Consider the following 23,253-nt stretch of genomic DNA (forward strand, 5'->3'; position numbering starts at 1 on the left):
CACATAAAGATAAATAATTAAAACAAAGGTATTATGTCCAACTACAACTAAAAAAATAAATACTAAAAAATAAAAATAAAAAAGTAAATCTTGACAACAATTATTCTTTTAAATGATCCAAAAAGTCTTGGTTACAGTGTTATCTGCCTGTAGAAAGGTAAAAGAATTTTTAAATTAAAAGATTAAAAGCCTAAAGAAAGGGGTCATTCATCAAGTGCTCCTGACCTCTCCCCACTCTTATCCTTTGTTCTACAGAACTCATTCACTAATCTAGTCAAGGGCTGCCAGCCGCATGAGTGTCAGTTTAAGAATGTAACTTTAGGGCTGGGATTGTGGCTCAGTGGTAGAGTGCTCGTTTAGCATGCATGAGGCACTGGGTTCAATCCTCAGCACCACATAAATGTAAAATAAAGATATTGTGTCCACCTAAAAAACTAAAAAATAAATATTTTTTTAAAAAGAATGTAATTTTAATAATGCATCTGTTTTATCCAAATTCTAATAGATTAAAAAATCTGGATGCTCCATAACATTTCTTTTAAAAGAATTTTATTGGTAACAATATACTTTATAACCAGTGTTTTTAAAAAAATGCGTTTAGTGTCCACTTGACTAACTTTCTGGTATATGAAAGTATACCAGATTAATAACTCAAATGATGAGCACCCAGTGTCCAAATGACAAGCAACTTGAAAAGATACCAAATACATTGAGTAACGGCTAGTCTGACTAGAACCAAGGGTCCAACTAAACATGCACAGAGAGGTACACACTCACTTAAAAGCTAGCAAAACAACATTGCTCTTGTTTTCATTTACCTAGTGAGATGGGAGATGAATGTTGGAATATGGGCAAGGACCCACATCACATTCTATCAGCTGAGGGCACTGATGAATCCAGCATAGGTAGATACTAAAGCTCTGAAGGATTTACACTCAGGAACAACTTTACCACAATACTCTGCCTTGCTACTTAAATTATGATTCAGGAGACCCAAACTATTAACATAACCTAAGAGAGAACTTGTCAGAAGGTAGAATCTCAGGTGGCATCCAGACCACCGAATCAGAATCTATCTTGTAACCAAATTCCCAGGCAATATGTAGGCACATCACAGTTTGAAAAGCATGGATTAGTGACTCGCCTGTTCCTCATTTTTTTTAATATTTATTTTTTAGTTATAGTTGGACACAATATGTTTATTTTACTTATTTGTATGTGGTGCTGAGAATCGAACCCAGGGCCTCACACATGCTAAGCAATTGCTATATCACTGAGCCACAATCCCAGCCCTCCTGTTCCTCATTTTTAACTCACAATTAACATGAGGATACTTAAAAGCCCTCATCAAATCCCAAGTTAACACTAATCTAGAAGGAAACAACTGCACAAACACCTCTTGGAGGGGACTTAGCTTTTCAAAAGATCATGAAAAAAAAATTACATATATTTTATAAAATTATATATATTTTATAAAAGCAACCATGGATCTACTTTTAAAAAAAAGTAATGCATACTTGAATACATTACTGTGAATTAGACAACTTCTGAAGAAATAGCTATAAATCTAGCTATATATTCTAAAAGCAATTGACAGCAAACTGTGGCCACAAGCAATGGGGAGGGACAAGGAGGTAAAGGGATCAGGAGATTCTATCATGAGGACAGTAACTGAACTGGAGGACATTAAACCAGAAGAAGTAGTGATTAAGTGGGGACATTATCATAGTGTTCACACATTTGAAGGACTCTTTCAAGACATTTCATTCTACAAATGTGTTTTTGAGCATCTGCTATGTGCCAGGCACTATGCCAGGAGCTAAGGACATGGAGAGTAAAAATCAGAACTGCTCTTTGATTTTCTGATGTTTCCTGCCCAGTGGAAGAAATCTGTCTGTTGTTCCAGAAAACAGAACTACGGCCAATGGCCAGTGAGCAGACAGACATAGGCAACATACAAGGAAGCCTCTTCTGCCCAGAGGACTACAGCTTTGTACCAGAGTTAACAGATAGTGTTGCCTGGGCTCCCTAGGGCTGGGAAGGATGGGTTAAGAGAGGGAACTAGCAGGACAATGCAAATACTACAGGGTTAGAGAATAATTAGGACCAATATCATTAATATAAGATTTGTTTAGCATTATATTACGTTTAATTTAGCTTAGAAATTTTTTTTAAAACTTAACCACAACTTAGTGTATCCACTAAATTTTGTGTATATATATAAATGATATCTAATTTCCCTTTTAGCAATGTTTTTTAAAACCTAAGATTGAATAAAAATCCACATTAACATTTTAAGTAACTCTGCCAAATGACTCATTTCAATTGTACCATTACCCCTCTAAAGCTACTATTTTCACATTCCTTGATGTAGCTTCAGAGTTGTTCATCATCCTACTCCTGAAATTATGCTAAAAAAATAGCAATTCCCTTCCAACATCCAGAAAGAACAAGAGAAAAAAGGGTAGGGGAACTAGATGTCTGAAGATACAAATAAATAATATTTATAAAGAAACATAGTATATAAACCACTTGAATGTTCAACAAAACAACCAATACTTTTTATGGAATGAAGCAGAGTAGTAATAATAAAACATAATATCCAATAAGCAGGAGAATGTTTAAGATCAACTAATAAGCTCTTATAAATAACTGTTCAGGTTATATAGCAATAAGGAAAAATACTTAATAAGTAAAAAAAAAGTCCCCACAAACTCATACAGACATGTAAAAATCATACATGTGATCTAGGCATGATGGTGCACACCTATGAACCCAGCTATTCAGGATGCTGAGGGAGAAAGATTTCAAGTTCGAGACCAGCCTGAGCAATTTAGCAAGACACTGTCTCAAAAAAAACAAGAGTGGGAAATGTAGCTCAATGGCAGATGCTTGCCTAGCATGCATGAGGCCCTGGGTTCCACCCCAGTTCCACAAGAAATAAATGAAATAAAAATAAAAATCATGCATATGAACATAAATTATGAAAAAAACAAAAATTTGAAGTTTCTTTTCTGGCATGTTAGGATTCATTTTTATTTAAAATTTCTACTTTCTATTGACTATTCAATAAATGTTTTTATAATGAATGTTATCAGGATCCAAAATAATTATAACTCATTTTAAGTACCAGAGTTTATACATTAGCAGAAATGACAAGGTGACAGTTTGATTTTATGTTCAATTGATTCTTTGTCCTTTATAAAGCTCTTTAAGTTTATAAACAACCAAAAGTAAAGATAATGACATTCATGTTATGAAAAGTGCTTAACATTTGTGGAAGCTAAAAAGGACTTTGTACAGCAGCCTCCCATGAACTTTGAGTAAAAGGAAAACTAAATTTCTGGACTCTGTTTTGCTTTTCACCTTATTTGATCTCACTTCACATCACTCATGCCAAGTTGAGTTTTTTCCCTCTTTTTTTCCTTCTTCTCAAGTTCACAGATGTGAAGAAAAAAATATACTGCAGCTCTGTTACAGTCCTCCCCTGTTCTCCCAGCAACGCCATGAAATGTAGCTTTCTGGCATGGGTTATAGTGAAAGATATGAGTAATATCTAACTATTATCTGTCACCAGCAAGATCACTAGCACTGAGGTGACTCAAGACAAAAAGCTCTGGGTTCAAATTCTCCACATCCACAATATGAAAATAATCTACACACACGCGAGTTCTTCCCTTTTGAAATTGCATGGTTCTTATGTCTAATATTTTCCAGATGAACTCCCCACCTTTCTCTAAACCCTCAGGGCCATCACCATATTTTAAATCTTTAGTCCAGTTTCAGTCAACAAGACCCAGCTTTCTCTCAAAATGGCGCTCAATGCACAATCTTTTAGGGACTGGGAAAGGGAAACACAGAAGCTTCCCAAATGCCCCATCCTCTAACAGTGCCAACTGTTTGAAGCAAGATGTCTGGAAACAGCACAAGAGTAGATTCTCCAAAACAAAAGGGCTAGTGCTATTTTAACCTCTGACGGAGTGCAAAAGGATGCGGATAACCAACCCCCATACCTTGCCCTTGCTCCTAACTCCCAGAAGAAGTGAGGATACTGAGGCCCACTGAGGACAAATGTGGAAGAAAAAGCCAGAACTGAAAACAGGCAACTACAACAGCAATACTCTCTCCCATTTTGTGCTCAAAGTTTCCCAAAGACAAGTTAAAGGGAATATTCTTCCTAGTTTAATCTCCCCTACCATGATGTTTCAGACTTTTTCTCGTGTAAGATGGACTTTCTGGGGTGGCCCTAGTAATCCCAGGACCAAAGAACTCAGAGATTTAATCCTTTTTACTAAAGAGAGCTAAAGATCTTAGCTCTGTCAGTACCCACCATGTACAGAGAGGGCTCTTCTATGTGTCCCTGTAAGTTAAAAGGAATCACCCAATTTGACTTTTTAAAATTTATGTTTTAATTTAAAAAACCAGAGAGCTAAATACTATATGAAGAGTATATCACAAGAGAAGGGAGTTGTACGGAGTTTTACCCAGAAGCTAGATATAAGAAGCACTGTAGCAGCATATTAAGAGCTCGTGCTGTATAAAATGTAGAATAACTCCCAACCTTTCTATGCCTCCATTTCTTCCTCATTAAAATGAGGTCAGTTATACTACTATTGATGACATGTGTGACCATCCTTGGCATAGCAATTGGCTCGCTGTAAGAGTTCAATGATATCTCTTGTCATCAGATCCAGCTGAAGTTGGCTAAGTCTCCTCTAGCAAGAAATCAAATGTTAGGGCTTTACTGGCATTTTTGGCACCCCAGGAGTTAAACACCTTTGTTTGGAAATATATTACAATATTACTAAATGTAACAAAACATAACTGGAAAACTATGCTAGAAAAACACTGAAATAAAAATATACTGTTAAATAGACATTTGAAAACCTAGGCTGAGTGGAGTTCAGTGAGGGTGGGTTTCAATCAAGAGTAAATTCAACAAGGGATTAAGCCACCAGAAAAAAGCTAAAGAAACCTTAGGATAACCTATTAGAAGCACAATACATAGAATAAAGAAAAAAAATTACATCTGATAAAACCAGGGATTCAGAGCCTGAAGAGAAAGACTTGAGATAAAAGGGATGATGACAGCTTTCTGAAGGTATTTGAAGGGTTGTATATATTGTATATGGTGCAAAAGACTCAACTCTGTATATCCAGTGGGTCAAAAGTCCCAAGACACAGATTGTTATTTCCTTTAAGAAAGAATGTTCTTGAGCTAACAAAAAGGTTCTCCATATGAGAAGAGGAATTGGCATATCACCAGTAGACACATTGGAAACTTCTACGGTCATTCCCCATCTGAGTGTCTGCAATCCTAATGTCTTGTTTGGACACCAGAAGTAAACATAAATGGGAATCGACAGAATGTGGCTTATATGTACCAGAATTCTTCACAAGATAGCAGTAAACCCTCAAGACAGCAATATGAAGGCTCAAACTTAGTCCACTAATACATACACATCAGCATTCTTATTCCATTTGAGAGGTATTCTAGTTGTGATAATTGTAACAAACAATGTTCTTAAAAATAATCACCCAATACTACATTAAGAATGCAAAAGTACAATCTGAGGCATTATTTTGAGTAATGATGCTTAGAATTTCATTTAGCAAAGGCATCATTACTTTTTTACTCTTAGGCTCAGAAAATTAAACAAAAAAAAAAAAAAGAAATTCTGAAAATCACAGCCACTGGGAAGAAAGTGATTCAACATTTTATTTTCTTTGTTCCACCTGCCAAAAAAGACAGAATAGGTTTAGAACTGAAAGAAAAAAAAAAGGATCAAAAGAGTAGAAAAAGAGCTGAAAGACAAGTGAGAGTTTAGTGGCATCAGCCATCACAAACCTTACTGAAAATCCAAACATGTAACTCATGTACCTAAATGTATACTGTACAGGCTCTACAACTCTCTTCCTTTTTCTTCACCACTGTGAGCTGGTCAGCAGGAGGGAAGGAGACAAAAGCAGAAGCTCATCTTTCCTTCAGCCTCCGCACTGCCCTCCGCAGCTATCACAATGCAGCACAGGAGAACATTAGTGCTCTTCACCATGGAGACAATTGTAAAGTCAAACCCGGAATTGTGAAATCACTAAATATGAGACACATGTAACAGGCTTTGGAATGGGAGTGAGGGGGGTGGAGATCCAAATTACCAGACAAGAAAGGCAGGTCTTTAGTAGCTCTTGGGAAGCAATTCAGATTCTTAAAATCATTTTATTTCCTTTCAGAAGATGAAGACGATTACTCATTATTTTGAGTTAAATTAATTCTGTTCACAGAAGACATTATACTTGAATTCCAGCCTTCAGACCCTGTGAGAAATGAATGCTCTGTTAAAAGATATACAATCAGGTGTAGATGCCTTCACGATAGAGTGTGGCTTTCACCTGAACTACAGAAAGCACTCTTTGTCCTAGATTACCAAATGTTTTGTTGTAACTCTATCCTTCAAGCACTATTAGCTGGGGAAACAAAGACGTAAACAGGGTGTTAAATGCTATCACAAAGGTGTCCATTTATGCTCCAGGAGAAGTGGAAAAGGAGGAGAAGTGGCATCTCTCACAGTCTAAAGGGTCAGGGAAGGCTTTCTGGAGGAGGGGGCACCTGCAATGAAGCTGGAAAGGCAAGTGGGTGTTGGCTTCACGAAGAGAGAGGATTCATTCTCTACAGAGGGACACAGAGAAAACCCAGGAGGATTGAGGTAAGAAGTCTGGAGAATGCTGTCATTTCAGGGTTGGCCTGAGGACTTGATGACCAGAAAAAAACCATAGAGACAGAAGAGCTAAGGAGGAAAGCATTTCAAAGCTGGAATGGCTCACAGGGTAAATGGATGCAAGTCAAGTCAGGCAAGAGTGAAAGGCCTAGTCTTAGCTAAACCACAAAGGACCTTGGATGCCCTTTGCCCAAGACATTTCAGGGAAGTAGCAATGACAGAGGCCAGAGCACAGAGGGTTGAACTGCAGGAGGTGAGGAAGTAGAGAGCATGGATAAGGCTACTCACAGAAAGCTTGGCTTAGAACAGGGAGTGAGCTAACAGGAAACACAGTATCAAATTTTATTTTCCAGTCTGAACTTCTGCTCTGAGCTCCAGATTCTCGTATTCTCTTGAATTCTTCCTTTCACCTCACCCCCTACATTCAATTTACATTCTAGCCTCCCCTCCACCCACTCTTCATACAATTGGTCCTTCTTCTTTTAAAATTATAAATCAGACCATTTTACCTCCCACACAAAAGGCACAATAGCTTCCTGCTGCCCTTAGGATAAAATCCAACCCCTGCCATGGATGATCTAGGTCCTACTTTACTTGGATGATCTAGGTCCTACTTTACTCTTTTGCACCTTCTCATCACCTCTCCCTCCTGATTATTATGTACCATCTTGGCCTTCTTTCAGTCCTTAAACCTTCTAAGCACATTTCTGCATTAGAATCCTTGCTTAAGCTGTTCCCTCTGCCTAGAAATGCTCCTTTCCTGCTGTCCCACCAAGCAGCCAAAGGACAATTTCCTACAAAGGAGCAGGTCATCATAAAGGTCCTCTTTCATCTGGTGCCCAGGGGTTCATTTCCCACCAACTCCTTCAGAATTCTGGTTTTCCAGTCTTCCAGGTAGGATATTTTCTGGCTCTCATCACCCGGGACTTTGATGTCCAAACACATAGGCCCTTGATCATTTTTTTACTGCCTGTTATATGGCCTTTGTCAAGACACTACCTCATCATTTTTCTTAAAAAAGGTAAATGGCATCTACCTCCACAACTGTTAGAAAGCTCACCTCGGAAGGGAGGTAAAGGCCATAGTTCTCACCCATATCTTCCCTAACCTGTGACCCCTCTTCCACCTCAGACATCACTTGCCTTTACCAGTCCTAGGCTCTTCCCAATCCCTGGCCATCGAGGCATGAAGAGTGCCTTCTCCATTTCGCCCTGAAGCTGCACAGGTCCTGCTTCACTCTTCCTGGATTCTACTGCTCTTTGAGAATATACAAACACATCCAAATTCATCTCTCATCTAGTAACCATCTATCCTGTAGCCGTATTCACTAGCTCCCTTCCTAGGCCTGGTATATAAAAGCCTCCCACACAACCATCCATTCTCAATCTCTTACCCCATCCTGCTGCCCAGCATTGACACCCAGAGCAACCTTAGAAACCATGGTTTGAAGACAGCAGAGATCCATCAAACTAAGTCTTCTCTACCCCAGTTGATTGGATTATAAATAAGCATGGAAGTGTGCTATTTTAGGCCTCTTAGATTTCAGCAGGGTTTGTCTATTATAGTAGCTAGTGTTTCTCTATGCAATACAGGCTGAATTTAGACAGCAGGAGAGAAGGGGTAGGAAATGCTGGACACAGTGGCACATGCCTGTAATCCCAGTGACTCAGGAGGCTGAGGCAGAAGAATCACAAATTGGATGCCAGACTCAACAACTCAGTGAGACCCTCAGCTACTCAGTAAGAACCTGTCTTGAAATAAATAAATAAATAAATAAATAAAGACTAGAGATGTAGCTCTGTGGTAAAGTCCCCCCAGGGTTCAATCCCCAGTACCAAAAATTTTAAATATATATATAGAGAGAGAGAGCTAGGATTAGACATGGCTTTATGACAATACCTGTGTTTATAGTTATATATTACTTATCCTCTTCAAAAAACATTAAAATGTTTTCTCATTTGACACTTCATCATCACTTACTGATGTTATTCTATAAATTACTTACAAAATGAAGAAACAGACTCAGAGATATAAGTTGCTACTAAATGGAGAAGCCAAAACTGGGCCACAGGACTCCCGACTCAGTCTGTGGTATTTTTGCTACAGCATCTGGTCTCTTAAAGCCACATTTTAGTGCTACATAAGAGAAACTCTTGCCTGAAGTGCAAAAATGCTGGAATGAAACAAGGGTAGGTAGTTTGGGCAGACTGATTTAAAAAAAAAAAAAAAAAAAAAAACTATGGAGGTCTTTATAATCACCAGACTGTGTAATATAGCTTTCATCGGATAAATAATGGGGAACAAGAATCAACTCCCACTTCCTAGCTCCACAGCTGTAATTGATACCTTTCCACTGTCTTCAAAGACCTTACTGTACCACTCCCCCAGCTATCAGTTGGTGCCAAAAGTTCACTTCACAAAGAAAACAGAAGCTTTTTCGAGAGCAAAACTTCCAACCCCTTACCTTCTATAGACTCTGTGTCCCCAAGTAGCCTTATCTCTTCCCACACCATCAAATGGAAAAGGCATACCTCCTCTGGCAGTGCTACTGGCCGTCCCTTAAGCATGTCACCTCATCCAAGGCAGAGATACTGCTCAATCGTTTACCTTGAATCTGCTACCTTCTTTTTTTTCTCAGTGCTAGGGATAAAACATGTTTTCCTTTATTCTGGATCTTTCTTTTCTTGGTCTCTAAATCTTCCTTTCCTTGGTCTCTCATCCTTTCCTCATACTTCTTGGCTAGGCTCATACTTCTTGGCTAGGCTCCTTCAAGAAGCAGCAGCAGTAAACACACATCTCCACTTCATCATCACAATTTTCTTCCATCCACTGTAATGTGGGACACTGAAACAGTCACCTCTAACAATACCTCCTGGGAGCTAAATTTCTGGATAATTTTGAACATTTATCTTATTTTTTATGGCACTTGACACTGCTGGTACCCCTCCTCCTAGAAATTTCCCTCTGCCTTGATTTCCATGTCCCCACTCTCCTGATCCTCCTCCTGTGTGTGTCTACGCCTTTTTGGTCTCCTTTTAAGGCTTCTTCCTTCACTTCCCCCCTAAATATTGATGTATCCTGAGGTTTTATTCTTATACTTCCTCTTACCTTATATATTCAGATCTCTCTGTTTGAAATCACACCTCAAACATAGCTTCAACTGGCAACTGCACACAGGTGACTCCTACACTGATACATCTCCTGTCCAAACCACTCATGTGAGCCCTCCATGTCCTGGCAATGTTTAAACCCAGATTCCATAGGTATCTCAAACTCATCATGGTTAAAACCACAATGAGCACCATATCTATACCTATATGTACCTATCTATATCTATATCTATATCTATATATATATATATATATCCCTTATACAGTGATAATGAAAACACTGATTGAGTACTGTATCAGTCAGCATTCTCCAGAGAATCAAAACCAATATGAAACACACCAATATGTGTATGTGTGTGTTTGTGCTCATGTGTGTACAAATATATATAAACACACACACACACACACACACATACATACACACCCAAAAAAGTTTATGTTAAGGAAATGACTCATGCAACTGTAGGAGCTGACAAATCTGAAATTTGTAGGGCAGGTCAGCAGCTATAAATTCAGGCAAGAATTGGTGTTACAGTCTTAGACTCATCCTCCACTTGAACAGACATCCCTGGAGACAAGGTCTCACCCTCTGACCCAGCATCTTGCACAGACAAGCATGACACACCACAGAAGCTCAGTCAGTATTGACTTATGGCCACTGTGGCATAAAATGAGATGCTCTTAAATGAAATGGGATGACAGGATGGATGAGGCACTAAATCATGATAGGGAAAAATTAGGACTTGAACAAGGATTATGTTATAAATCAAGACACAGCCCTTGTCAGATTTACATGACCACAACACCTATAATTGACTGAAGACCATCCACACAGATAGAAGCACATCTGTTCCAATAATTTCTTTGAATGTCTCAACAACCCTGTGAAATTGACATGGCAAAGAAAAGGTCACATTTTACAAGTACACTGAAATTTTAAAAGAGTAAGGGTCTTGTCTTGGTTGCTAGAGAAAATACCTACAATGAAATATCTTAGTTCTTCAGTGATATATAGGTAAGAGGAATCATAAAAACAACAAAAGATCAAAACCAGAAAAGAACCTTGTAGTTCAAAACCTGCAAAAAGTATAAATATCACCTTCAATTTACAAAGAATACTTTTCCTTTCAGGACAATTATTGTCCACATTAATATTTGTACTATAATACTATGGCATGTGTTAGATTATCAGAATTACATCGATTTTTGTACTGTTTCTGTTTGTATACCATGTATCCAGAAGAATTGTTTTGTGAAATAAGAACAGTTATGTGTTAAATTTACATTTCTATAGTGATGACTAAGTATCCCTAGGCACCCAAAACTATCTGGTTTTCTTATTTAGTATTAATAAGCATTAGAATTAGTAAAATATTAATGGTATTTAGTCTAAATACTGTATGTGGAAACACTATGGCATTAACTACAGGGTAGCAGAAACTCTCCATTAGCTATTCCTGCAAAAAAAGGTAAGGTTGACTATCCTCAACTATATTTGCATATATAAGAACTTGACCTTTTCAAATTCTTTTGTATGCAGTCTCATCTAAGTATCATAAAAATGTTATAAATCAGGAAAAATACCTCTCATTTCAAGTGACAGGAAATAGAGGCAAATGCCTAAGTTCATATAATTGAAAAAAGGCAAAAGTAAGCAAAGACACCAAGGTTTTCTGTCCCCAGACCTATAGTCACTCAACAAAACTATGATGGCTCCCTAGCTACGGGTCAACAGACTGTGCCATTAGACCAGAGGAGGAAAGTATCTGATTTGCTTTCTATTGAGGTTTAGTGTAACCCCTACAACACTAAAGCCCCTCCAAGAGAATTCATTCTAGTCCTTTGTATGGTAAAATGGGACATATAATATTAACAAATATCTTGGCTTTTCAAATTCTATTGACATTATCAGGAATAAATAAAAAGAAATGTCATCTTTTTTAAACCACATATGTTGATTTTCAAGGAGATCACAAATCTGGGCTAGGCCCCATTTCAGCACAAAAGACAACTTGTGGGTTTTCAGCTTCCTGGAAAATTGAAGAATTTAATCGAATGGGAGTGAAAACAGAGCCTTAACACAGGAAAGGAAAAACTGAATGCAAGGTCTTAGGCATAACAATGACCATTTGTAAGGATGGCCTCATGTTCTAGCCATTGTTAACTAATGTATCATGGCAAGAAATGGGCCTGCCAAGGGAGTGAGGACTCATCCAGAAGAACACACATCAGTGAGAGAGAATTCACTCTATGGCAGGAAGATGCACCTTTGAAGCAGCAGGCCAAGCTCGGGAACCAGGCATACATAGGCCCGGAGCAGGAAGAGCAACTCTGTGCATGGCTTCACAGGCTTTCTGTCAATTTCTCTGTGCTTTGCCATGCTAAGACAAGAGAGACAGGCAGCAGCTATGTCCTTTAGGTTACCATGGCCCCACGCAAAGAGCTCTTGTGCATATCACCAACCATCCCTGACAAAGGTGCTCAGGAATGAGATAGATGAGTATTCAATGGGACTGCCAACTTGGCAGACTATTCCTTTCTCACAAAAGCCTCACTAACATCACTTGGAACTCTATCTTCCCTCAATTTCTAACCTCATATCCAGACTATATACATTCCATTATCATTCTGGTTTTCTGTTTACCACCAACATATCACTAAACAGTCACATGGTGCATACTGATGTTTTAATAAAAAATGGACCACACTATATGATGACAGTCCCATAAGATAACAATGGAACTGAAAATTCTTACCACCTAGTATTTTTACTGTATTTTTTCCTATGTTTAGATATTTTCCTGTTTTACAACTGCCTATAATATTCAGTACAGTAATATATGGGATAGGTTTGTGCCTGCAAGCAATAGGCTATGTCTGTGTTAGGTTGTACCATCTAGATTTGTGTAAGCACACTGTATCATGTTCATATAATGACAAAATCACCTAACAACTCATTTCTCAGAATGTATCCCTATTGTTAACCAATGAGTGATGAGTCATTACTTCTGGTATCAGATGGACCTGGGGAGCCAAGCTACTAAGAATGATGCATGAAGGCTTACTCCCACCAGTCTCACCTCCTTCAAACCCAGGCAGTTGGCTTCCAGATCCTATGTTCTTAATCACTACAGACATATTCCCCAAACTTACCTAATTATAAAAGAAGTACCAAATGAGTGTATGTGGAGGAGGGTGTTAAATATATATTCTCAGACTCCTCTCTTTAGAGATTCTAGTTCAGTGGGGCCCGAGATAGATCCTGGAATCTTTATTTTTTAACACACCCTCAGATGACTTTCATCACAGTTTAGAAACAGTTCTACATGCCACCAGTATTGCCCACTTGAATTGGGATTCCTTCAGAAGCATAATGAAACTGGGCCAAGGTCAACTTATTCCAGACAGACCTGGCAACCATAAATCGTACAGGTCATGCTTTTCCATTTCCTTCAGGCAAAACCCTCAATCCTCTGAGAATCTTACAGTCTGGCTATAATACCTCTCTCCATTGCCAGGACCTCTGACCCCACCTAATTTGCCAAAGAACTGGCCCACCTTCTTTTTCTTTACCCCAAAACATCTTGCCATCCTTCTGATGGCTTCTCTGACCACAAGGATGACCCAAACAACACTCTAGTCACTCGGTTATCTGACTTCATCAATTTAGTGTTCTTCACTGAGTTCATTTCATTTCAGTGGTTCAGGTCTGTGGTGAAATGTAGAAGTCAGCCATGCCCAGTAATTAACTGCTCCAATTCTGAAATCTTCCACTCACATATCCCTCTCTGACCATATCCTCCAATTACTCCATCACTCCAATACACCCATTCCTTGATTTCATCAACACCACTGGTCCTCTTCTCCTCCTTATTCAGCCTACACCCCATCTATCATGTTAATCACTCCTTGAAAAATACTCTGTTTTCCTGACCCACTGTCCTTCTGCCAGTCATCCCTAGCAAACCCCAACTCTGGTTCAATCCAAATATATGCCTTTTTTGCTCCTAAAACCAGATGTTCCAATCAGTCCATAGTCTCCCAATAGAGTCCTGAATATTGCCTGGATATCAGAGACACTGTCTTCCTCTTCCTGACATCAATGGTTCATCAAAATTTCTCATTTTTCCTCTGACCTATTCCTACTTATTCTTAGCAGATAATCTCCCCTCCATTTCACAGGGATGACAAGCCACCAGACTGGCACATGCTCATAAGCCATCCCACCAGAAAATTCGACTGTGCCGGTATTCCATCACAAGGACTGCCAAGTCTGTCATGTCTGAACCAGGACCCTGTTCACATGGTTATCTGACATAAGCACCCTGGTGGTGAGCATTCCTGAAGTAAACAGTATGATGGTGGTATCTTTCTAGTGGAAAAAAATAAAATAGTATGTCTTTTTTTGTGTGTGTATAATTCTGCTCCTTAGAATGATCTTGAAAGATAAGATTTTTTTTCAATTTGCAATTGAAAAAAACAAACAAGTAATTTTTCCAAGGACTAGCAGCTAGAAAGTGGCAAAGAAAATTAAAACAGAGCCTGAAAGCAAACTAAACTAAGTGCTTTGACATAATGGCTATTAAGAAAAACTTTCCATAAGTTTTGCTCTTTAAAGTAAGCATTCTTATTTTTTCAAAGTCCCCATACATGCTTAAAAACAAACATGAGGACCCATTAATATCACAGCATATCTCACATTCATTCCTATATTTGTACCAGAAGGCAGTGATGAATAATAGGGATAGTCCAAAGATCAGGTCATATGCTTTAAAATCCTAACACCACTACATTCTTAGCTATATGCTTTAAAAATGTCCTAACTTAGGCTGGGGATGTGGTTCAGTAATAGAGAGCTTGCCTAGCACATGTGAGGCACTGGGTTCAAACCTCAGCACCACATAAAAATGAAATAAAGATATTGTGCCCACCAACAACTAAAAAATAAATATTTTTAAAAAGTCCTAACTACTCTAAACTCTACTTTCTCAACTCAGAAATAGAAATGGTAATGTAATTATCATCACCACCTTTTGAATTCTTCCAAAGGTTTAGACATAATGTGAGAGTACATTTAATAGTGGATCTGATATACAGTAAGTCTCAAAAAATGGTTAGCTGCTATAACAATTAATATTCAAAATGTTTGAGCACCTGTAAAAATACTGGATTCTAGGCAGAGCAGTGGGTGCCAGGGCTGTGCCATAACTAAAGTAAGGATATCCCTGTTCTCATAAATTTTGTAGTCTGTTGGGAGAGTTAACCACTTAAGGAAAGCAACAAACATATAAATAAAATATTTGGAATTTTTATGACCTTATAAGCAGGAACTGCATGTGTACTAATGGATAATGAAGAGATAATCAGGGAAGGCCACTTTGAGGAGTAGACACTTTAGCCGAGTGGATGTTTGAAAAGGGTCTTTCTATGACAAGGGTGGGGAGAAGAATGCCAGGCAGAGGGTACACAAAAAAGGAAGAGAATTTGGCATATTCAACAAATTGACAGTACTCAACTTGACAAGCATGGTGACAGTAAGCAGGGGTTGGGAGAGGGAGAGGGTGTGGGGGCCTCAAGAGTAAGTGTGGATATAACTCTAAGGGAAGTAAGAAGCCACTAAGCAGGGAGGTGGCATGATCTTACTTTTTAGTAGGATTACTCTGGCTGCCATGAGAGAATGTGCTAGAAAGAAAGTAAGAATGAAGCTGGGAAACCAACTAGGAGGTGACAGCCTTCATCCAGCCAAAAGAAGAGGGTGGCTGATTTAGGAAGAAGAGGAATGAAGAATCTGTAATATTCTGGTGGCTAGGCTGATGGGCCATGTGGTGGACTCAACATGGGATGGAGAAAAAGGAAGAATGAAGGACAACTACATCAACAAATGATATAATGCTATATATACACACAATGGACTTTTATTCAGCCATAAAAAATTAAATTGTGTCATTTTCAGGAAAATGGATAAAACTTGAGAACATTAAGTGAAATAAGCCAAACTCAGAAAGTCAAGGGTCATATGTTTTCTCTCATATGTGGAAGCTAAAGAGAAAAAAGGAAGATAAAGGTAGAGTAGAAGGATCTCAAGAAAATTGAAGGGAGATCAGTGGAGTAGAGGAAAGGGACCAGTAAAGGGAGGAGAGAAGGGAAAGGGGAAATACTGGGAAATAATATTTGCCAGATCATATTGTTAAATTGTGTACATATACAAATATATAACAAAAAATCCCACTATCATGTACAACCATGATGTGCCAATTAAAAAAAAAACATGGGAAAAAAGAAAAAAGAAGTAAGGACAACTTTCAGGTACCTGACCTGAACAATGAATGGAGAGAAATGATACTGAGACAGGGAAGGCTGGTGGGGAGACAGATATGAGTGGTCAAGAATGATGAATACAAATTTGAGAGAGAGGTTAAGAGATCAATACTGAACATGTGAAGATTGAGAAAACAGTGAGGCAGCAAGCAGAGACAACAAGAAGGCCTCATAGCTGAAAATACAAGTCTAGAACCAGAGAAAGGGCAGGAGGCAAAGCAGAGGGAGTCATCTGCATCCAGAGGGTATTAACATCCTGGGACTGGATAAGATCAGACAGAATATGAGAGAAGTGAAGGAACTGAAAAAAGAATAAGAAAGCAGGCTGATAATCTAAAACTGAACACGATTAAGCAACCCACACGAAACAGAGTTGCCCAAATACATGTTCAACAAATGCCTATGGAACAAAAATAAATTCCTAACACAATCCCTTTAGGCTTTTAAAAAGAATGAAAATTTCATTTAGTATTCTACCTCCCTCACCATTCTTGTATATTTAGAACACAAGGAAAAAAAAAAAAAAAAGGTCTTGAAGGTCTCTGGACTAGGATCCTTAAAAACAGAACACCTTTTTTTTCCTCTCAAAAACTCACTAAAAGTAGTCCACCTGAAGTTCAAACCTCTAAAAAGCTCACATTATATCTTCTCTGTAAAAAATTCTGCCCCAAGATAGTTTTCCCACCCTTATAATTATAAATTATAACTAAAAATTCAATTGTATGTTTTACTACAGATGTTGTTTCATCCTGAAAGATGAAATGTTACTTTCAAACTGTTAAAAGGCACATGAGATGTAAAATGCTCAAAAGGTCAAGGATTTACTTTAAAAGTTAAATAAAATAAAATAAAAAATAAGTGTACCTGCTAGCCAGCCAAAAACTGATAAGCAGGGAGATGAAAAGGATAGAACTGCCAAGAAAATAAGTAAATATAACAGCTATTCCCCAAATAAAAACACATTAAACCTATAATTATATCTCTGGGTATCTGCTGACACAAAAAGCCCACTCTGCTTTTGAGGCTTATACTATTACTTAGAACAACCAAGTTGAAATCACAGCTGTAAACATAACTGGGACACCTTATACTTTAGAAAGATTCCCAGTGTGACACAGGGGATAATGCATAAAAAAGAAGCCCAGTCACATTTGCCAAAAATGTTCCTTCCCTTAATTGTTTAAGTTGAATCAAGACTATAACTCTTTTTAATATAATAAACCTCACTTTGTAAAATAATTCTCAGATATGGAAAGGAGAAAAATGTTGGGACTTTTAAAGAGACTAATGATATAGCTATCTAGACCTGCAGCAAGGTCATGTGAATGGAAGGATAATGAACATTCATTCATTCAGCAAATAGTAAGTACCTACAAAAGGCCAGGTATAGGTCCGGGCCCTGAAAATAAAAATACATCAGTGAAAAAAAATCTCACTTTTCTGGGTTGATGAGGGAGAGAGAGAATAAACCAACAAATAAGTGACTGTAAATAAAGCACAGCACAAGAGAGGACAGGGGGTGAGATATATTTTATAGAGCAGCAAAAGGCTTGACAAGATTACATTTGAGCAGAGACCTGAAGTAGTAAGGGAGTCAATCATGATAATATCCAGTGACCAAAGTTCTCAGCAAAAGGACTAGAAAATGCAAAGGCTTTGAGACAGGAGTTGCTTGAAGTGTTAAAGGAACAGCAGAGACATCAGTCTGGCAAGGCTGGAAGTCAGAACCAAGAGGTAGCTTGGTAAGCAACAGAAAGGACTTCAGATTTTAAGATAAGAAGCTGTTAGAGGGCTCTAAGCAGAGAACTGGCACAACCTGACTTACTTTTTTAAAGGGAACACAAGTTCCTACTCATAAAACCAAGACTCATAATCTATTTATAAGTGAAAGGGGGCAAAGCATACAATAAAAGTCTTATAGTCTGATAGCGTTTTTTGCAAGAAAAGAATATGTACACATGGGAACAAAACTAAAAACATAAATATTGTGGTTTTTGAGGTTACAGAGTTTTTCTTACATTTTCGTTTTTCAAGTTTTCTGTCTTAAATATGAATTACTTTGTAACTTTTAATGTTACCTTTTAAAAAAAAAAAAACCTACTTCACCATGAGACTGTCCTAGTCTGAAATCTTACTTCAATGTATAAAAAACAAAACCAAAAACAACACAGAGAACATTTTTTCCCAAAACTACCACACTTCCCATGCAATGTTTGCCTGTCATGAACCACTGCACAAATCGAGTAGCTCAATGTATCAAGGTCACAAAACCAACTTAGTTAATATTTATCATTACATAGTAGCTCTGTCCCCTAAAACAACTTTGATATCATCTTTCCAAGACAGCAACAAAAAGGCCCTTTTCATTCATTTTCTAAGTCGCTTGCTTTGATACTATTTTGCTGCTTTTGGATTTTTCCACTGTATGTCTCTTAGAAACAAATTAAGCCCAAATAAGTTGTTCCAGCTAATGAAGTGCGCTTTTGGCTCTTTCTCCGTGGTTGAGAATTATTCGGCAAAATACCAATTGTTTTAGGACGCATTTTTCTCTTAGTTTTGAAATACTGCAATACTAAGTTACCACAAATAAAGAACCTCAAGATAACAACGTACAAGAACATGTATATAAATGGAAACCGCCGTAATCCATTTTTAAATTGAAAATGTGTGGATGCCTCATGAATAAACATTTACAAATATATACTAGCGTTCACAGGACATAAATAAAAACACCACCCCGCCCCTGCCCAGTCCATAACAGTTTTTTTTTGCAAGGCAGAAATGCAAACCATGCAACTCAAAATGATTCAAGCTTTCACTTCCACCTGAGCCCCACATCCCACCCACTCCTCAATCACTTCCAACAGGTTTCTCTGAATGAAATCCCAAACTTAACAAGCCGCAAACTCTGCTCACATACCACTCACGGCATCCGGGAACCTGGGATCCACGTGTAGTATTTTACGTGGGGAAACAACAGCCCAGGGTTCAAGATTCTACTGTACCCCGAGTGGTTGGTGCCCCGGCTCAGCTGCCTTCCCTGGCGGAGCTGATGCTCTTTACACCAGAGGCATGGGCTGTCCAGCCCAGCAGCGGGCAGCGACCCACGGGAGTGGAAACAAGCGGCGCTCAGACATGCACTCTCACACCGCCAGGCGCGCCCCCGCGGACACCCCACTTACCCGCCACCAAACATTCTGCTCCTTTCGCAATTGTGTGGCCCTTGGGACCACAATGACTCCAGGGACCCCAGGGCGCCGGAGCCTGGAGCCGGGGGTGATGACAGATGGGCGAGGGCGGGGCTTCGGGGGGAAGGGGCGGAGCCTCCCAGCATGGGGGTGCTGGCGGCTGACAGAAAGACAGGGGGCAGCGGGCGGAGGGGGCTGACCTAGCCTGCGGGCCGGGCTGGGGCCAGGCCTGGCGGGAAAGAGCTCGCGCGGACACAGAGGCTGACAGGCAGAGAAACACACAGACACCGGGTACTGACAGTCGCCGGGGCACACGGGGTCGGCGGGCCGCGGCGGACGCTCACCTGGCAGCGGCGGCGGCGGCGACCGCGGCGGCCGGGCCGCACTCCCGGCGCTGCGGGCCTCCCTCCCTCCCAACAGGCGGGCGGGCGGCCGGCGCAGGCCCCGCGGAGGCGGCGGCGGCGACGCCTGAGCCGCGGACTGCTGAGCGGCGGGGACGCAGCTGCACCAACCGACTCCGGGCCACTCGGCTCGGCTCGGCTCGGCGGCGCTCGGAGACGTTCGGCTTCACTCGGCCCCGCTCGATTCGGTTGGGGGCGTGGTCCGGTGCCCCCCGCCCAGGTCGCCTCAGGCGTCAAGGGGGTGGGGCTTTCGAGCGGGCGCGAGCCCCCTGACGTCGCGGGAAGCGGACCTTACCCCGGGCGCATGCGCGGACGCCTGCCCCGCTCTTGGCGGCGTGGAGGCTGGAGAAGCGGGAGACGCGGGAGACGCGGGAGGAGGGGGTGGGGGCGGATGCCCGGGCCTCAGAGGTTCCCGGCTTTTGTGCTCCACATCCTGGTCTTTCCAGAGGACCACCTAAGGAAGGCCAAGCGAGGCTACGCTTTCAAAAGGGTGTGGACTGGGCAGGGGCCCTAGACCATGTCCGCCCTCGCTCTTTCCAGTACAATGCTTCCCAATAAACATCCCCTGGTAATTGGTCTTCCTTTTACCCCACCAAGGCTTCACTGCAGTTTTTAATATCTTCTTTTTCTTAGAAGTCGTAATAGCCAAAACAAACTTAGGATCACCGCTTCCTTAACATTATTAAATCTTCAGACACTTGGGCTTCCAAGTGTCAGCTTCGTTGGCTCAAAAAATGCTATTCTTTCTTCATAGCTCCTGAGTACCTGTGTGTCTAGCATGACATTGGGCACTTTTCTGAACTCCTGTCACATGTGCCAGGCTCTTTTTTTTTTATTATGAAACCCAAGTTTGTGGAAAATATATTCAAAAATTTAGTCCCCACCTTTAGAAGTCTTTGCTTAATAACAGAACTCTTCAGTCTGACATACCCCGTTGGAATCCCAGCTCTGCATTAATCTGGCTGGTTAATAATTGGCTGAGTGACTTTAGACATGTTACTCTCTCATCTGTAGAAGGACAATATTAGTAACTAAGCAATGGGATAAGTGAAAAGATTAAATGACGGCATATATAAAGCTTTCCACACAGTACCTTAGTGTTCAATAAATAAGTCTGATTTTAAATTGAGATTGCATTAGAACTTCAGATCCAGAAAACCAACAAATCTATTCGTATGAGCAATGTGTCAAACTTTAACATGTCCAGAGCCAAACACTCAAACTTGCTCCTTACACATCTTCTCTACCTCAGTTAAGTCAACTCTAGCCTTGTAGTAACAGGCTAAAACCATTGTGGTCTTCCTTGACTTCTCTCTTGCTATCATCTACATGTAATCCATTAGCAAAGATGTCAGCTCTACCCTTCAAATTCTTTCTTCTCTTCCATGAAATGTTGCAATAGTCTCCTACCTGTTCTCCCTGATTCTACCTTGCTCTCAACATGACAGCCTGAGGGATCTTATTAAAACCTGAGTCAAAACACGTTTCTCGCCCCCCACCACCACCAAAGTATCCAGTGGTTTCCCATATCATTCAGAGAAAAAGCCAAAATCCTTTATTCTAGGATCTCCAAGATCCTGTGTGATCTGACTTCTCCCACGTAACCCTTCCCCACTCCTTTCACTGTGTCTCTTTCCGTTCTGCTCTCCCATTCATCAACCAGCCACACTAGCCTCCTTCCCTACTCCTTTCAGAATATGGAGGCTCACTATTACCTCAGCACCTTTGCCCTTGTTATTTCTTCCCCCAGATTTCAGAAGACATGTGCCCTCACTCCAGATTTCTACTCAAAAGTCACTTCCCCAGAAAGACTTTCCTAGACTACTAAAATATCAAGCCCCAACCCCCATCGCGCTGTCCTTTCACCCTGCTTTATTTTTCCTCCTACTCCTTTATGATGTGAGTATTTTCTCTGATGTCCCTGAGGGCAAAGTGTTGTTTTGCTCATCTCTGACATCTAGAACAGGTACTCAATAAATATGTATTTTAACAAATGAGAGCATATATACAATATGTTGATTCAATTTAATATTATTTAACAAAATTTTCCAAGCACCTGTTTCCATGAAGGCACACTGGGGGAAATAGAGATAAACCCACTCTTCTAACCCCTGAAGAACTCAGTATTATACACATACATGTAAAGAAAGACTTCTGAAAAAAGTACTTCACACTAGATAGCTGTGCCCACTGCTTTGAGAAGCAGAATGAAGGGCAAACCTAACAGTTTATAGGAGTGTGGGAAGGTTCCCCAGAGGAGGTGATTTGGAGCTGAATCTGAAGAGTTAATGAGAAAGGGACTCCAGACAGAGGAAATACCAGTGTTGGAATGAATGGATTTCCCAAATAATATTCACCATAGTAGACAAATTTTTGTTTGAAAAATCAAGTTAAGCAGATTACAGGTGATTCCTATAATAATGTAACTTACATTCATATTCTCATGAGCTTTCTCAAGCCGAGAAGAAACTGCCAGAAGTATAGTAGATGCAATATAAGTACAACCTGACTTTTATTTTACTGGAATGGGCTATACCTATAAACATTTTGTGTCAGTGTCCAAAGGCAAAGAACACACCACCACCACCACATATTTGTTAGGAGTATGCTGGCTGAAAATTCTAGTAATCTACTAGGCCAATTTAAGGAAAATAAAAGGAGACTTTAGATTTTTCTTTTTTGGGTGGAGGGGTCTCTCAGAGGCCCAGGGTAAAAACCCAGCTAGGCTTCTGTATGGGTTGGAAGCAGAACAAGAGGAGACACTGTGACTCTCCCTGCAAGCCTGTTTTCTCTGCATCCAGGTAACACAATAGAAACGTATCTATCAACTCTTCTCAACTATATGGTACAACTCCGACTACATGGAAAGAGTCTAAAGCTTCCCAACCATTTCATCCCAAAGTTCCAAAAAAAGAGGGTCTAATTGACCCAACTTGAGTCAGGTGCCCTCCCCCTAGAACAATCATGGCCAGTTAACAGGTCACAAAGTTCACCTGGACACTCTGGCTCAAGGAATGGATAACCATCAGAAAAAGGGAAATTGTTTCTGGTTGAGGAGGTATCTTAATAGAAGTCCTTCATAAAACCACTGTTTCCACTTAGTGGCAACATTTCTGGAAGATATTTGATAGTGACAGAGGGCATAATTATTGAGTTCCTAATCTATGCACAGAAGGGAAGCCCATTTTTTAGGTTATAATAAAACAGGAAGTTGTCCTTTTCCCAGTCAAAAGTGGGGAAAAAATGGGGGTGGTTGCCATATGTTTTTCTTGTAGCACATGATAGGATTTGTACTCTCTCACAGCTTGGAAGTAGGAGGGGTCATGTGATGTGCTTTGGCCAATAAAGTGTGAGTAGAAGTACACCTCTCTGAGGCCCAAAGCAGGATCTCAATGAGACATTTGTATACCTGTATTCATAGCAGTGCTGCTCACTATAGCCAAAAGGTGGAAACGGCCCAAATTTCCATTGAGAGGTAAGTGGAAAACACAATATGGTGTATACATACCATAGTATTGGG

General features: G+C 40.0%; 1 protein-coding gene across 13 annotated transcripts in view; it reads right to left on the reverse strand.

Annotated features, from left to right (window-relative positions):
• Zhx3 (zinc fingers and homeoboxes 3) overlaps nucleotides 1-23,253 on the reverse strand; it is a 144,091-nt gene that overhangs the window by 108,726 nt on the left and 12,112 nt on the right. For 5 of the 13 annotated variants that reach the window (XM_058575645.1, XM_058575639.1, XM_058575642.1 and 2 more), the window contains exon 1: nucleotides 19,327-19,602. The exons of 2 other annotated variants lie outside the window; for them this stretch is intronic. The gene's annotated coding sequence lies outside the window, so the exon portion shown is untranslated. 6 more of the 13 variants (XM_046433148.2, XM_058575643.1, XM_058575641.1 and 3 more) reach the window with 4 other exon arrangements.

Source organism: Marmota monax, unplaced genomic scaffold, assembly GCF_021218885.2.
Source record: "Marmota monax isolate L192 unplaced genomic scaffold, Marmota_monax_Labrador192_F-V1.1 WCK01_AAM20220418_F8-fsc00014, whole genome shotgun sequence".
In the NCBI taxonomy this organism is placed as follows: Eukaryota; Metazoa; Chordata; class Mammalia; order Rodentia; family Sciuridae; genus Marmota; species Marmota monax.